The sequence below is a fragment of the Echinops telfairi genome, unplaced genomic scaffold (assembly GCF_000313985.2).
Source record: "Echinops telfairi isolate 266 unplaced genomic scaffold, ASM31398v2 ScPeMD7_7416;HRSCAF=8454, whole genome shotgun sequence".
NCBI classification, from domain to species: domain Eukaryota; kingdom Metazoa; phylum Chordata; class Mammalia; order Afrosoricida; family Tenrecidae; genus Echinops; species Echinops telfairi.
The window spans coordinates 2,533,120-2,546,582 of NW_022111316.1; the positions used below are offsets into that span (position 1 = coordinate 2,533,120).

At 48.4% G+C, this 13,463-nt stretch overlaps 5 non-coding genes across 5 annotated transcripts; 3 read left to right on the top strand and 2 right to left on the bottom strand.

Moving 5' to 3' along the window:
- The first annotated feature begins 3,575 nt into the window (after nucleotides 1-3,575).
- Nucleotides 3,576-3,648, top strand: TRNAK-UUU. Its single transcript has one exon. It is a non-coding gene; the product is annotated as a tRNA-Lys (tRNA).
- Nucleotides 3,649-6,125: 2,477 nt separating this feature from the next.
- Nucleotides 6,126-6,198, top strand: TRNAF-GAA. The gene has a single exon. It is a non-coding gene; the product is annotated as a tRNA-Phe (tRNA).
- A 727-nt stretch (nucleotides 6,199-6,925) lies between these two features.
- On the bottom strand, nucleotides 6,926-6,998 carry TRNAK-UUU. The gene has a single exon. It is a non-coding gene; the product is annotated as a tRNA-Lys (tRNA).
- Nucleotides 6,999-12,607: 5,609 nt separating this feature from the next.
- On the bottom strand, nucleotides 12,608-12,693 carry TRNAR-UCU. Its single transcript is given in 2 exon segments — nucleotides 12,608-12,643; nucleotides 12,657-12,693. It is a non-coding gene; the product is annotated as a tRNA-Arg (tRNA).
- A 249-nt stretch (nucleotides 12,694-12,942) lies between these two features.
- TRNAV-UAC lies at nucleotides 12,943-13,015 on the top strand. Its single transcript has one exon. It is a non-coding gene; the product is annotated as a tRNA-Val (tRNA).
- The last annotated feature ends 448 nt before the right edge of the window (nucleotides 13,016-13,463 follow it).

Sequence of the window (13,463 nt, forward strand, 5' to 3'; positions counted from 1 at the left end):
ACAGCATTCCATGGCAGCGAGTTGGAAGCCGCTGCTACATAGTGGTTCCTCCTGACAGCCTGTGCGCCTACAGAGATGCCTGGTCCCGCGTTGTCTGTTAGGAGGGATTTTAGTGTGGAATCCTGGCCGTGTGCCTCCAGGTGCGCTCTATAAACTTTAATCTTAAAGACAAAAACCCCACATTGCCACCCTCTCGTTTCTTACTCGCAACTCCAGTTGGTAGTTGGCTGGGGTGGCAGGGCTCTTCCTGTTTTTTGGCTGGCTGGGGCCAAGGGAGAAGGGATTTACCAACAGAAACCGAACCCACTGCCGGCTAGGAGCTGCGGACTGGTAGAGGCCAACAGCCTCATCTTTCAGGTTGGTGGGTTTGAATCACTGACCTAGGGGTCAGCGGGCCCAACGCTTAACCCGCAGCGCCACCAGGGAGCCAGCAAGGAGATTTCGTTTTAGGTTTGTTTCTTTTCTTCTTCTTTTCCCCTCCAATCGCTCAGAGCAAGGTGAGGATCCCTTCCCTGGGCCTGCATCCGGACCTAGGATCACATTCCCCAGTGCAAGGAGCGCCCCTTTTTTCTGTGGAGCAGCTGGGCTTCAGATCTGGCCCCGAGTGTCGGGGGATGGGTTCCACCCGCAGGCTCGGCCTGTGGCCGGGGGTGACCTCGGGCTGCGGCGGGCGAGACACCGATCCGGCTCATCTGGTTTGACAACCGCAAGGGGGATGGCTAAGTTTCCGTGTGTGTGTTTGGGTGGAGGTAGGCGAAGGGACCAGGGCAGACGTCCTTCTGGTTAGGTCTACACTAGCACTGCCTGGTTGCGCAGTGGTTAAGCGCTGCTTAGGGAAAGCCCAGCCTTTTACACACGATGCCATCGCAACAGTCAAAACGGATTTTGTTTGGTTTTGGAAAGTTACAAGAAAATAAAAGGCACTCAATGACATCTGAACTTCAGACGACGAAAGGTTTTAGTCTAAACGTGTCCCAAATCTTGCATGGATGTATCTGCACTAGGGGAGATATATATAATCTATATATTTTTAAATTTTACACCAGTTTCCCTGAAATTCAAATAGACTTGGTTCTGGGTTTTTGTTTTGTTTTGTTATTTTGCTAGATCACAAACTACCATCGCTTATCATATCCTTGAAGCATCTTGACTAGGATGCATCTTCCACCCTACTGAAATACTTGCCCCCAGCAACTGCAGTCTCTCGGGCACTTGCCTTCAGGGGAGGCCTGATACTCTTTCTGAACCAACACCTCCGCTTAGCACTTTACAAATAGAATCTGCCCGGCCCAGCTGACTTGCTGTCACAAACAGCAGACCATCCATGAGGCTAAGGGAGGAGTGTTTCTGGGAAACGACCCCCAGAATCAGCCATCGCACCGGTCCCCACCGCTGAACGTTGCTCATCCTCGGATCTGGGATGAGAACTGGACGGGACCAGTACACTGACTCTGGATCCAATTCCAAACCTTGTTAAGACAGCGAGCCACTCCTCTCAAGACAGCTGCAGTCGACTATGCGTTTAAACAAACAAAAACCCAAGCCCCCTCCCATCCAGTCCATCCACGACAACATCTCCAAAACAAGTCATGGTTTGGTTTTTTCACCCGTTGGAGCACTGGGTTGGGCCCTCCTGGGGAGAGAAGAGTAAGAGCCAGTTCTTACATTCCAAGAACTCAGCGTTTGGTAAGACATAACAATGAGAGATTACTGCCTTTGAAATGATGATGCCTACCTCTCCTTGCTTTTATCCTGTGCTAACATCCTGTGGGTTTGGGATGAAGGGATGCATTTTGATAAAAAAGACTCCTGAAAATCTAGTGATGATCAAAAAGAAGGAAGCCAATAGTTCAAACTTGGCACTTCTGTGTGCTTTAGAGTGTAACCCGTCTGTGAGGAGGCGGGATGAGATCATTATTACTGTCCACAAGCAAAGTGGGTTCTGAACAAAACCAGCCAAGTTCAGACCCTAGAGGCTGGGGCCATCTTTGCAAATGTTGGAACATAGTCCTTTCAGGTGTCAGCCCCAGGAGAGAATTACTGTGGTAAGCACTTGCGGGTCAAGCAAGTCGCTCTACCGACTACCCTGAAAACCACTCTTGCCTCCAGGCTCGTGCAAGAGGTATCAGTGTGTACATTCTGAGCACCAGGTTTGCAGAAGGCTGTGAATAACAGTAGCCCAAAATCCATTTAGATTACATTGGAAAACGGATGACTTCTATGGCCCCAAACCTGCTCAGGGAGGTGGAGCTTCCCTTAGGGACTTGCCTGGGTGTGTCTGGATGGAGATGCCATATTGGGGTCATAGAGTCTTGAGTCAGGTCCTGACTGTCATGGTTGGAAGGCCCTGGGCCAATCTTATAAGTGCTTCTGTCTAAAATAATGTATGTGTTCCAATTGTGGTCTTTTTCCAGCTCCCGCAGTCCCACCTGTGACTGTGATGTATTGGCCTACCACCAACCATGCTTTTGTGACAGCCCCCTTGGCTGTTTCATGTCCTTTTAAAGTTTAAGAGGCTCAGCCAACACTTAAACCTCCCTCATTTGGATGATGTGGACGTGTCTTTGTTGTTTGTCTTGTCTTTGTCCCGTGCAAGAATTCATAAATGTTCTCCTTAAATTATATTTGAGATTTGGGGTCTCCTTTGTACCCTAAAATACTACTCACCTTTCTTTTCCTATCTGACTTCTTCCTTGTTCTCTGCACTTCTTTCTTGTGCTTGCATTTCCCCATATTAAAGCGTTGATAAAATAAATCTCAAACGTTTGCTGCCTGCCTGCATGTTTGCCCAGTAGGTGGTAGCTTTGCCTGCCACCAAAAAAAGGCTGGAGATACGTACACTCAGACGTTTCTCGGAAGAAAGGCCTGGTGATCTTCCAAAAGAACCGGCTCTTGAAAACCTGGTGGAGCACGCCCTACCCTGACACGCTTGGGGTCGCCATGAGTTAGAATCGGCAGGCAGCTGTGGTTTGTCGTCCACTTTTACACTTGTTAGCGGGGACAGGGCGTGCAAAGCCCAGAGGGCAGAAAGGGCAGGGCAATTTCAGTGAAATTAAAGTACGTCGTTGGCGACCGGGTGGCTTCCGTGAGCGAGCGCGCGCATGCGCGGAGGTGTGTGGGTGGGTGGCTGGGGATGGGAGCCTGAGGTCCTGGGGGCACCTGGACCACTCCGTGGGCGATTGGGAAGAGAACAGGGAACTGCATCCCGGAGCAAGGGGCAGACTGATTGATACCTGGAACCATTGAATCGTGGCGTCTGGGGGGAGAACGGTCAACGTTCAGCAGGTATCTCACTCCTCCGGATTTTGGAAGACTCGGAGTCACGTTTACCAAGGGAGAGATGGCCTTCTAAATAAAAAGGCGTTTTAACTGATTTCCATTGTAAATAAATCTGTATTTAGCGGCCCTCCGTCGTCGCCTCTCCAACCCCCCGCGGGATCTCGAGGAAGGAGCTGGATGGAATCACATCCAAAGGCGGGGCTTGAGAACCGGCGCAGCATACAGGCTGTAAGCGCGCATGCGTGCGCAGAGCGCCGCCGCAGTCTTCACTCAGCCGCGGGGAGCTGCTCCCGTGAGCCCGGATAGCTCAGTCGGTAGAGCATCAGACTTTTAATCTGAGGGTCCAGGGTTCAAGTCCCTGTTCGGGCGAGCCGTTGTTTTTGGCAGTATGATTTAGGAAATGCAAAAACCTCAAACACACTCACTCCAAAATTATGGGTGTTGTTTGTGAGCCCTTTCCATTTAGAGGGAGAATTCTGGAGTGTGTGTACCTCGAGTACAGTCGGACCTTGGCAAGGATGACTACGCGCCCGTCTCTTCGAAGAGGCCCGGGGGCAATTGCTGCCCGTGACTTGCTGGCCATCGTAGGGGCCTGAGGACAGCTGCATCCCCGCTCAGGCTGTCCTAAAGGAAGGGTGGGAGGCGACGCCGAGCAGACCCTGGGATTCTGCATGACGCCCACTGCTTTTACTCGGCCACCATCAGCCCCTGCCCCTTGCTGCCCGCCGCGGGCTGCGTGGAATGGGACTGGACTCCCACCTGCTCCCTTCCTGGAAGGGCGTTCCCTGCCTTCTCGCCTTCTCTAGGTTCAAGGGGAAGAGTTGATTTTCCAGAAACGGAAACCCCAAATAGAGTCACTCTTCCAAACGAGGTCAAATCTTTCTGCGCTAAAGGGAGAAGGGGAAGGTGAGAGGGCAGCTTCCGGGGATATTGGGAGAGAGTTCATCTTTAAGCAACTGGGAAGGGGAAAGTGGTCCCGAGATAAACAACAACAACAACAAAATAACCCAAACAGCCAAAACAAAACCCACCACAAACACACACACACACTCTAGGAGTATAATTAATAAGGAAAATATTCAGCACCTAGTGTAGTTTTAGGATGTTGGCTTAGGAACATAAAAGGTGCAGACACAGGGTCACCCAGACGAAGCTAATTTCCCCCGTGAGGTGAACGGACCAGGTAGGTCATCTTCCACGTTGCCAGTGTAGCTGGAGATTTAAGCCTTCCTTGCGTTAGGCAGGCACCAGAAGAAACGTCAATCTTTTTTTTTTTTTTTTGCTGGTGGTTTCACCGTTTTAATTATTTATTTAAATTAGGAAATCATTTTATTGGGGGTTCTTACAGCTTTTATAACAATTCATACATAATTGTGTCCAATACATTTGTACATATGTTGCCATCATCCTTTTCAAAACATGTTCTTTCTACTTGAGCCCTTGGTATTAGCTCCTCTTTTTATCCTCCCTTCCCCACCCTCATGGACCCCTTACAAATGATAAACTGTTATTTACAGATCTTACCGTCCACTGTCTCCCACTGCCTACGTTTCTGTTGCTTGTTCCCCTCTGGGGTGGGGGTGGGGTCGGGGAAACGTCAATCTTGATTTCATTGACAGATGAGTGAAATGAGCCAGCAGCTCTCATTAGTGGACTGTGGTACTCATTCAGTTCTGAATAATTGGGCAGGGTGGGCTAGGATGGAGGGACCCTCGGGTGAGCCCTGGCCTCGTGTATCCACTCAGGAGTGCCTTGCTAAGTGCCACACAAACTCACCATGATCCCCCACTTGCCCACTGTCAGAATAAAAGGGGAATAGTAATAAAAGCACCCACTTCATTAACTTGTGGCGATTAAATAAGATCACAATGCACACACAGTTCTTATTAGTCTGCCGAAAGGCACGTGTCTCAATACAAAGTAGTTATTATTATTATTATTAAAGAGATTTTGATCTAGGGAGGAATAGAAAGATGTATATTAAATAAAGTAAGGGGCTATTTTCAAGGAAATAGATGCCCAGTATGTCTAACTCCACATGCCCATAGTCATGTGCATTGTATTGGTTGACATGTCCTGAAGGGCAAGAATGGCCCCTGATCCAAGGAAGGGGAGGCAAGCCGGATAAGATGGACTTCTTTCTTGAAGAAAAGGAATCATAGGTTCAGAAGGCATTCCAGGAAGACAAATAAAGCAAGGAGCTGTGGCAAACATTCAGCCTCATCTTCTTCCCAAGCAGAGTCCTTAGTGAAGAAGAGCGCTGGTTCACTTTTGACAGCCTTGACAAGGCAAGCCTCTTTGCTTCCAGCAGTCTGAACAACAGCAGACTAGGCTGAGGCAAAGGAGGAAAGTATTAGGGTCTCCTACTCTCATCCCCTTTTCCTGTTCAAGCCCCACCCTCTCCAGCTCTGAGTTTCCATTTTCACCTTTTGGGATGGGAATAACAATCATTCAAGTCCTTCTTGACCAAGACTTTTGGGGCTTTGGAGGTAGACCACGTCTCAGTTCTGGATGATTTAAGGCAAATCATTTATTTCATCTAAAAATGTTATTTTCATCTCCCCTAACTCCAGGGGTTGTGGGGAGGGCGGTGCTGCTGGGGATTGAATGCTACCATGCAGATCAAGTGCTGGGTACACAGTAAAAACAATATGTCACAGCCTTTGTTTTTATTATGACATTACGGTGACAAAGGTAACTTGGCACAAAGCAGAACCAGAAAGTTTCTTCACGTGAATTAGTTTTCTCATTCAATGCGCTCAAAGGCGGAGATTATAAACGAAAAGTAGTTTCTTTTTCTCTTGCTAAAAAATTTCTTTAGTTGGGTAGAAGGACATCTTGTATGAGCCGAAATAGCTCAGTTGGGAGAGCGTTAGACTGAAGATCTAAAGGTCCCTGGTTCAATCCCGGGTTTCGGCATAGTTTTTGTTGGCGCCTCTCCTTTTAGCAGGTAGTCCTGAAGTTGACTTGCGTGTTTGTAATATCCCCAAGGTAAAACACGTGTGCAAACCACACGCAGGTGGCAAGCAGACTGTGATTGTGCACACCAACTCTCTCCCTCCTAAGAAGAACTGTTTTCCCTCCAGAGGTCAATGAATAACCTGTCCCCGCCCGAGAGGGACTCTACTCCTGGGCCGGGCGCAGCAGGTCTCAGAGAGGTGGTTGTCACCAGTCCTTTGGGTTTGAACCACAGTGTAACCCAACCTACCGTCCCTCATCATCCCCCACGCCTTTCTCACCCCCCTCCCCCACAGGATGTTAAATTTCTTCAATGAACACAAACATCAGACAGTGACAAGTCTTCAAACCCTTGGTCCTACAGTAAGGCTCACAAGCTCTAGGGTCCCCCCTCTCTGGGTTTCCATCCTGAAAATATCTTGGAATCAGTTTGCTCTCCAGCTTTTACTAACACTTGCCCTAGAAGGTCGCTCAGAACATTAATCTGATGACTCTAACGATAGATGTTCTTAAAATGGAATGGATAATTTGAAAATAAAAATGGCACATGCTAGGTCTAAGCAAAACTGCTGATCTTAACACAACACTGGAAGGGGAGGGTTTTTTGTTGTTGTTTTTTAAATAAGCTGGATTGTAACTAGTTAATTTAACTTTTAAACGTTTTATTTTTTGAACTTAAAATGTCTTTCGCCCGAACAGGGACTTGAACCCTGGACCCTCAGATTAAAAGTCTGATGCTCTACCGACTGAGCTATCCGGGCTCTCAACATACTTGATTTTCTTAGCCTATCTGCAATACAACAGGCCACGTGGAACTAGGGCCACATATTTCACGTTCCTTTCCGGAGGATTAAAATTTTTTTTTTTTAGAAATCGGCATACATCTTTTTAATAAGCCATTCCTTGACTGATAATAAATTTCAAGAAAAAGCTGAAATGTGGGCGAACATTATCATGGCATCAATAAGACCATTAAAAATCAACAATAGACTATTATAATATGGCTGGTTACATAAATCATGGTATATTTATGAGATCAAATATTATGAAGTCATTAAATATTATCCTTACAAAGAGTTTTTTAAATTTTGAAATCGATATCTTTGTAAAAATGTACTTTGAAAAATGCATTTTCTTTTATAAAATTTTTTTAATTTTTAAAATTTTCTTTTTTAAAAATCGTTTTACTGGGAGCTCTTACAGATATTATAACAACCCATAATTCAATTAGATCAATCATAATTGTACAATATCTGCTACCATCAGTTTAAAAACATTTTCTTTCTTCTTGAACTCTGATATCAGCTCCCCTGTATCCCCTCCCTCCACCCCCTATGAATCCTTATTAGTGCATTATATATTGTTTATTCATGGATGTATCTTATGCCCTTCAATGTATCCATTTACTTTCTTTTTTTTACATCATTTTATTAGGGGCTCATATAACTCTTATCACAATCCATGCACACATCAACTATGTAAAGTACATTTGTATATTCGTTGCCCTCATCATTCTCAAAACATTTGCTCTCTACTTAAGCCACTGGCATCAGCTCCTCATTTTTCCCCTCCCTCCTCGCTCCCCTCTCCCTCATGAACCCTAGATAAGTTATAAATTATTATTTTGTCATATCTTGGATCTACATATAACCTCCCTGGGGGACGGACAACAGAAAAGTGGGTGAAGGGAGACGTCGGATTAAAATCTTGTCTTTCCCTGATTTTCTTGCCAAATCGCTGGAACAAGTGTTTGGTGAGATCCTCATTTAGTGGACAGGCATTCATTGAATACCTATCATGCTCTAGCTAGAACTTAAGACAGGTGGGGCGAAAAGACCCGGTTCCCGTCGTCAGTAGGGCCTGGCTACTCTCCAAGCAGCAGGACCCAGTCAAGCTCTTGAATGTTGGGGAGCCAGCAGCTGCGCCAAGCAGGGCAGCCTGGGCTACCTCCAGAAGCATAGGCCTTTGAAGTCCCCTGTGCTGGGGATGCCCGACCGGACCTGGGCCCCTGGAGATTTCGCAGGAGACCTCTGGAATAGCAAATGGGAACTATTTACTTGCTGACCGGGGCTCTGGTGGCGCAGTGCGGTTCCAACACCAGCTGCTCTGTGGGAGAATGACGTGACTGTCTGCTTCCAGGAAGATTTACAGCCTTCGAAACCTTAGGGAGCCCCTCTGTGCTGTCCTATATGCTATGAGGTGGCATTGCTGCAGGGGTGTGGGTTTGTTGTACTTCCCTAGGGAATCGGAGCTTTTCCAGAAACATCTGCTCAGTGTTTGATCGGTCCTACTCGAGGCAGCCCTAATAGCCCTGACTCCTGTGTCCGAGACCAAACACATTCTCCAGTTTTGTAGTTCTTCCTCTCCTTCCTTGCAGCATTGCCGTATCATTCCTTAAGGCATTGGATAAAATTCCTTGAAATGGAGAGGATTCTGGGAAGTGGGGCTGCACACAGATTTTAGCTCTCCTTGGGGACACTTGACTATGCGGAGGAGGAAGGTAATGGGGTGTGCGTTCTATTATAGAGAAATACATCAGGGCTCAGATTTAAAACTGATCGGCTAAGGAAAGAGATCAACACTTTATTGAATGAAAACCAAACGAAAAACAAGGTATCAAACGATATGCAATGTTGTTTGTTGCTGTCAAATTAAGTATGACTCCAGGTGATACCATGTGCTCAGGGCAGGGCTTTCCAGGTGGTGCCCTTTCAACGAGTGCCACACCTGTCTTCTAAGGTGCCTCCGGTTGGGTTGGGCCGGTAAACAGTTTGGCTAGCAGTTGAGTGTCTGTTTGTAAAAAATATTAAAGGATGTATTTATAGATAGATCGATGTGTACATATAAACACATACTATTATTAGGGTGCTGGCGAAGAATATTGAAATACCATGGCGTGCCAAAAGAACAAATAGATCTGTCTTGGAAGAAGTGCGGCCGGACTACTCCTTAGAGGAGAGGATGGTGAGACTTCCACTCGTGTACTTTGGACATGCTGTCAGGAGAGACCAGTCCCTGCGAAAGGCCGTCATGCTTGGTAAGGTAGAAGGACAATGAACATGAGGAAGCTCCTCAATGACATGGATTGAGGTGGTGGCTGCAGCACTCGGCTCAAACATAAGAGCAATGGTGAGGATCGTCCAGGACCGGGTGGTGTTTTGTTCTGTTGTATATGGGGGTCACGATGAGTCTGAATCTACTCATGGCACCCCAGAACCTAAACAGCAACATATTTCAACACATGCAACCTGTCATTGGATGCCATTGAGCTGGTCCCAGCTCATTAAGGCCCTGTGGCCAGCAGAATGAACCGCTGCCTAGTTTGGCACCATCCTGACATTTGCGGCCATGTTTAAGCCCACTCCTCTGGGCGTCTTCTGGAAGCGCTTCCTCTTTTTCCATGCTGACCCTCCATTTTAACAAACACTATGTCCTTTTTCAAGGACTGGTCTCTCCACACACACACACACACACACACACACACACACACACACACACACACACGCTTGCGTGCATGCACCGCGTGCATTTGTATATAGAAGCCCGGGTGACACTGTGGCTAGTTGTTAGGTTGCTAACTGCAAGGTATGTGTATGTATGTATGCATATGTATATGTTGTTGCTGTTGTTCTTAGGGGCCACGGAGTTGGCCCATAGATGCTGCCACTGTGTCCAGCCATCTCATTGAGGGCCTTCCTCTTTTCCGCCCTCCTCCACTTCACCGAACATGATGTCCTTTTCTTTGCATGGATGTATATAGTTATACATAATGTGCTCATACATTCTTGTGGTAGCTATAAAGATAGAGAACAACCGGGCAAAGCTGGCTGTCTTTATGAAAAACGGCAGTGAAGTATATGAGAGGAGACTCTCACGACTTCCTTTCTGTGTGCCTGTGTGATCAGAATTTTTTAAAACAGGCATGCACTACTTTTCTTTTTTCCAGCTTTAAAAAATCTCTGGAGGGAATAGATTCCACACACTCGCCAATCCGACAAGCGTGGCACCTTTGAAATGAAACAAGTGAAGGAGAACAAAAGGCTGTTCATCCAATTCTTCTACCCTTGAAGGCTCTCATGGGAGGGCCCCTCAGCGGGAAGCTTCCCTGACCCCGGGCTCTCTACAGATGACAGCAGAGAAAGTCTAAAAGTTGAAATGTCCTCCCCTTCGAAGGTTCCTCCCATGCCTCATCCTTTCTGGAAGGTGGTTGCTGGTACTGACAAGGTACACATGCAATAGGTCCCATGGCCACTAACAAAGACTCAGACCCTTCAGCAGGACTCCAATGACAAGTCTGGGTTCCACCAGGCTCCCCTGGAAAGAAGCTCCCGGCCTGGGAGGAAGTCTGTGCCTGACCAGTTACTGAGAGTCTGGCCTGTGCTTCTCTGGATCTCTGACTGTTCGAACACTGCCAGGTACACGCGCCTGCTGAGTCCAGGTTGGGGAGCATGAGAGCAGGAGCACTGGTCTCCTGGGAATGACAAGGTGGACACACACTACACAGTCTTCCAGCAGAATTCAATCGAGTGTTGATTGTGTGGGCACCAGCCACGGCACTGCTTTGATTTTATGTCACACTTCATAGTGCCCCTTTTCCTATGCCTTTATGCCCCCCATTTTGAAATTCCCTTCCCACTTCCTTGGGTTTGGGAAGTGGCTGCTGGTCCTTAGGGACAGGACTGGGCAGTTGTTCCAGATGGAGTTCGTCAGCAGGGACTCCGATCCTGTCCTCTTGCTGCGGCCACCACAGTCTACAACGATTGCATGGGTCTGAGAAGGCTGCTTCTGCTTTCCAGACGAAACCAAACTCAGGGGCATCTAGTCACTTCTGCAGAACCGCCTCTGCGGGTTTCCAAGGCTGTGGATCTTCACAGGCGTAGAAAACCAAAACCAAACCAAACAATCCCCGTCTGCCTCCCATGGAAAGGGGTAGTGGTTTTGAACTGCTGACCTCGCCGTATAGAGGCTCAGCGCAGTCACCACACCACATGGTCTTTAAAAACAAAAGCTTTCTAGATGCCCAGTACCTGGTGCGAAGCGTTCTGAAGACCTGTGTGTAAGTGGAAAGTCGAGGAAAGGCCATTGGCCAGGGAAAGGGTTTTGTGGGGAGGATGTGGGGCAAATTGGACTTTGAAGGTTTTTGTAAGGCAGAGCTATGGGGAAGGAGCCCTATTGCAACGTCAGTGGATCATAGGAGAAAGGTGAGGCCGCCGTCGTCAGATTCTCTCGTGCCGCGTGGCAGTTCTACTTGTTCTGTAGGGTCAACTCCAAGGGAGTGGGTAGGTAGGGCCACGGGGGTGGGGGGCGGGGTGGGAAGATACTGGTAATGATCCCCTCCCCCCCATGATCAAACGGAATAGGTTTATCCTGTTCATGGTTGTGCCCCCTTATTTTCTTTCATTTACAGCACTTATTACCGCTCGGAATCCTTTCATGTGTTTTTGTTTGTTTCTATGTTATCTCTTCCTATGGCAAGTAGGTGCCACCTGGCAATGACCTTGCCCATAAGAGCCTTCTGTCTAGTCCGTTGTTCTTACGACTGTTATTTTTATGCTTTGCTTTGCCTTTTCAATCATTTTTAAAATTCCTGCCCCCCATGAGGCTCCCGTGTGCAGAACACGACTTGGGATGAAGCACCAACTCCAGACATAAGTGTCGCTAATTTCAAGGCGCACCCTTTCAGGGCACGCGGTGGGGTCGGTGCCCTCGCGGCCAGGGCAGTAGTTTCACGCGGACGCTTTTACCTCTACTTTCCACGTCATCATTTCTGCAGTTGTGCCTACACTGTTCCCACCTGGCAAAAAGACGACAAACGGATACAGTCATCACCTGTCAAGGGGTATGGACTTCAGGCTTCTCTGGACTCCTCGATTTCAAAAGGGACACCGGGCACAAGCTTGTCACGAGGTCGGGCAGACCTGCCCGCTGGACCGGGAGCGGGGCTTGAACACACGCGGACAAACCTGCTGGATAGCACACCTGACACTCTGGCCGCTCGGCTACTCCGAACTAAACAGAATCTCGGTCCGATTGCAGATCATTCGGGCCATCCGGAGAAACGAAAAAGTTGCTAATAATTCAAAGGGGTTCTTATTCTTACTGCAAAACAACAATATGGAAAATAAAGGGAAGTCATTTTGAGTGCAGCCTCGTAATTTCTTCCTCCTCATTACCAGGCACTCAGAAGCGATGAGAGAGGCCGCAAGCACCCAGATCTCTAAGCACCCCCCACAGCTTGGAAGAACTTAAAAAATAGCTGAAGTTAGTTTCTTTCTTTTTTAAAAAGTGGGCGACCCGGCCGGGAATGTCCATTGCTGTTTACCTTTGTCTTCCTACTCCCCACTGAGTCAGAAGGAAAGAAGAGCAAAAGCGACTCTGGTGGGACTCGAACCCACAACCTTTGAATGCCTCCGTCCGTCTAGAAGTCCAATGCGCTATCCATTGCGCCACAGAGCCAGATGCCGGTTGCTCCTGCGCTGCTCGCTCCAAGTACAGAGCGGCGGCCGCCGGGGGCACTCACCTTCCCCGCCCCTCGGACGGGCAGGCTGGCGAGGGCGCAGGGAAGCCTGGCATCCGCTCGAAAGTTTCGTTCTGCGCGCGGTTGCTGGGCGTTCGCCCTCCATCTCACGCTGCGCCCCGGAGAGGAAGCCGGACAGAAAGTCTTTGTGTTGTCTAAGGAGAGTCTGCCAAGGACGCTGAGCAAGCGGTTCCATAGTGTAGCGGTTATCACGTCTGCTTTACACGCAGAAGGTCCTGGGTTCGAGCCCCAGTGGAACCATCTGCTTTTCCTTTTGTGTTTCACAGTTTGGAGTCTTTCGAGACCCGGAGGAATGGTTTTGCTGCAGGACGCGGGACGCGCAGCCGTTTAGGGTTCACGCGCCTCGCCCTGGCTGGCTGCGCGTTCCCGGACAAGGCTGCCCTCTAGTGGCACCTTCGTGCCAGGTCAGGCGGCTGGCAACGCGCGCCTTCCCATCTGCACGTCTGGCCGCTTCCTGGTGCCTGGGCGTCGCGCTCTGCTTCCAGGCTGCCGCCTTCAGGTCACCTGTACAGCATAAACGCTGCTCGCTTTGCACCCTACTGGCACAGTTAAGCAAGCAAACAAACGAAAACAAACAAAACCCTTAATCTGTCGATCCATGCACCCACCCATCCACCCATCCATTCACTTATCTTTAGAAATCCTTCACTCAGGTTAAAACTTGTAATACGTTGTATGACAGTTTTAA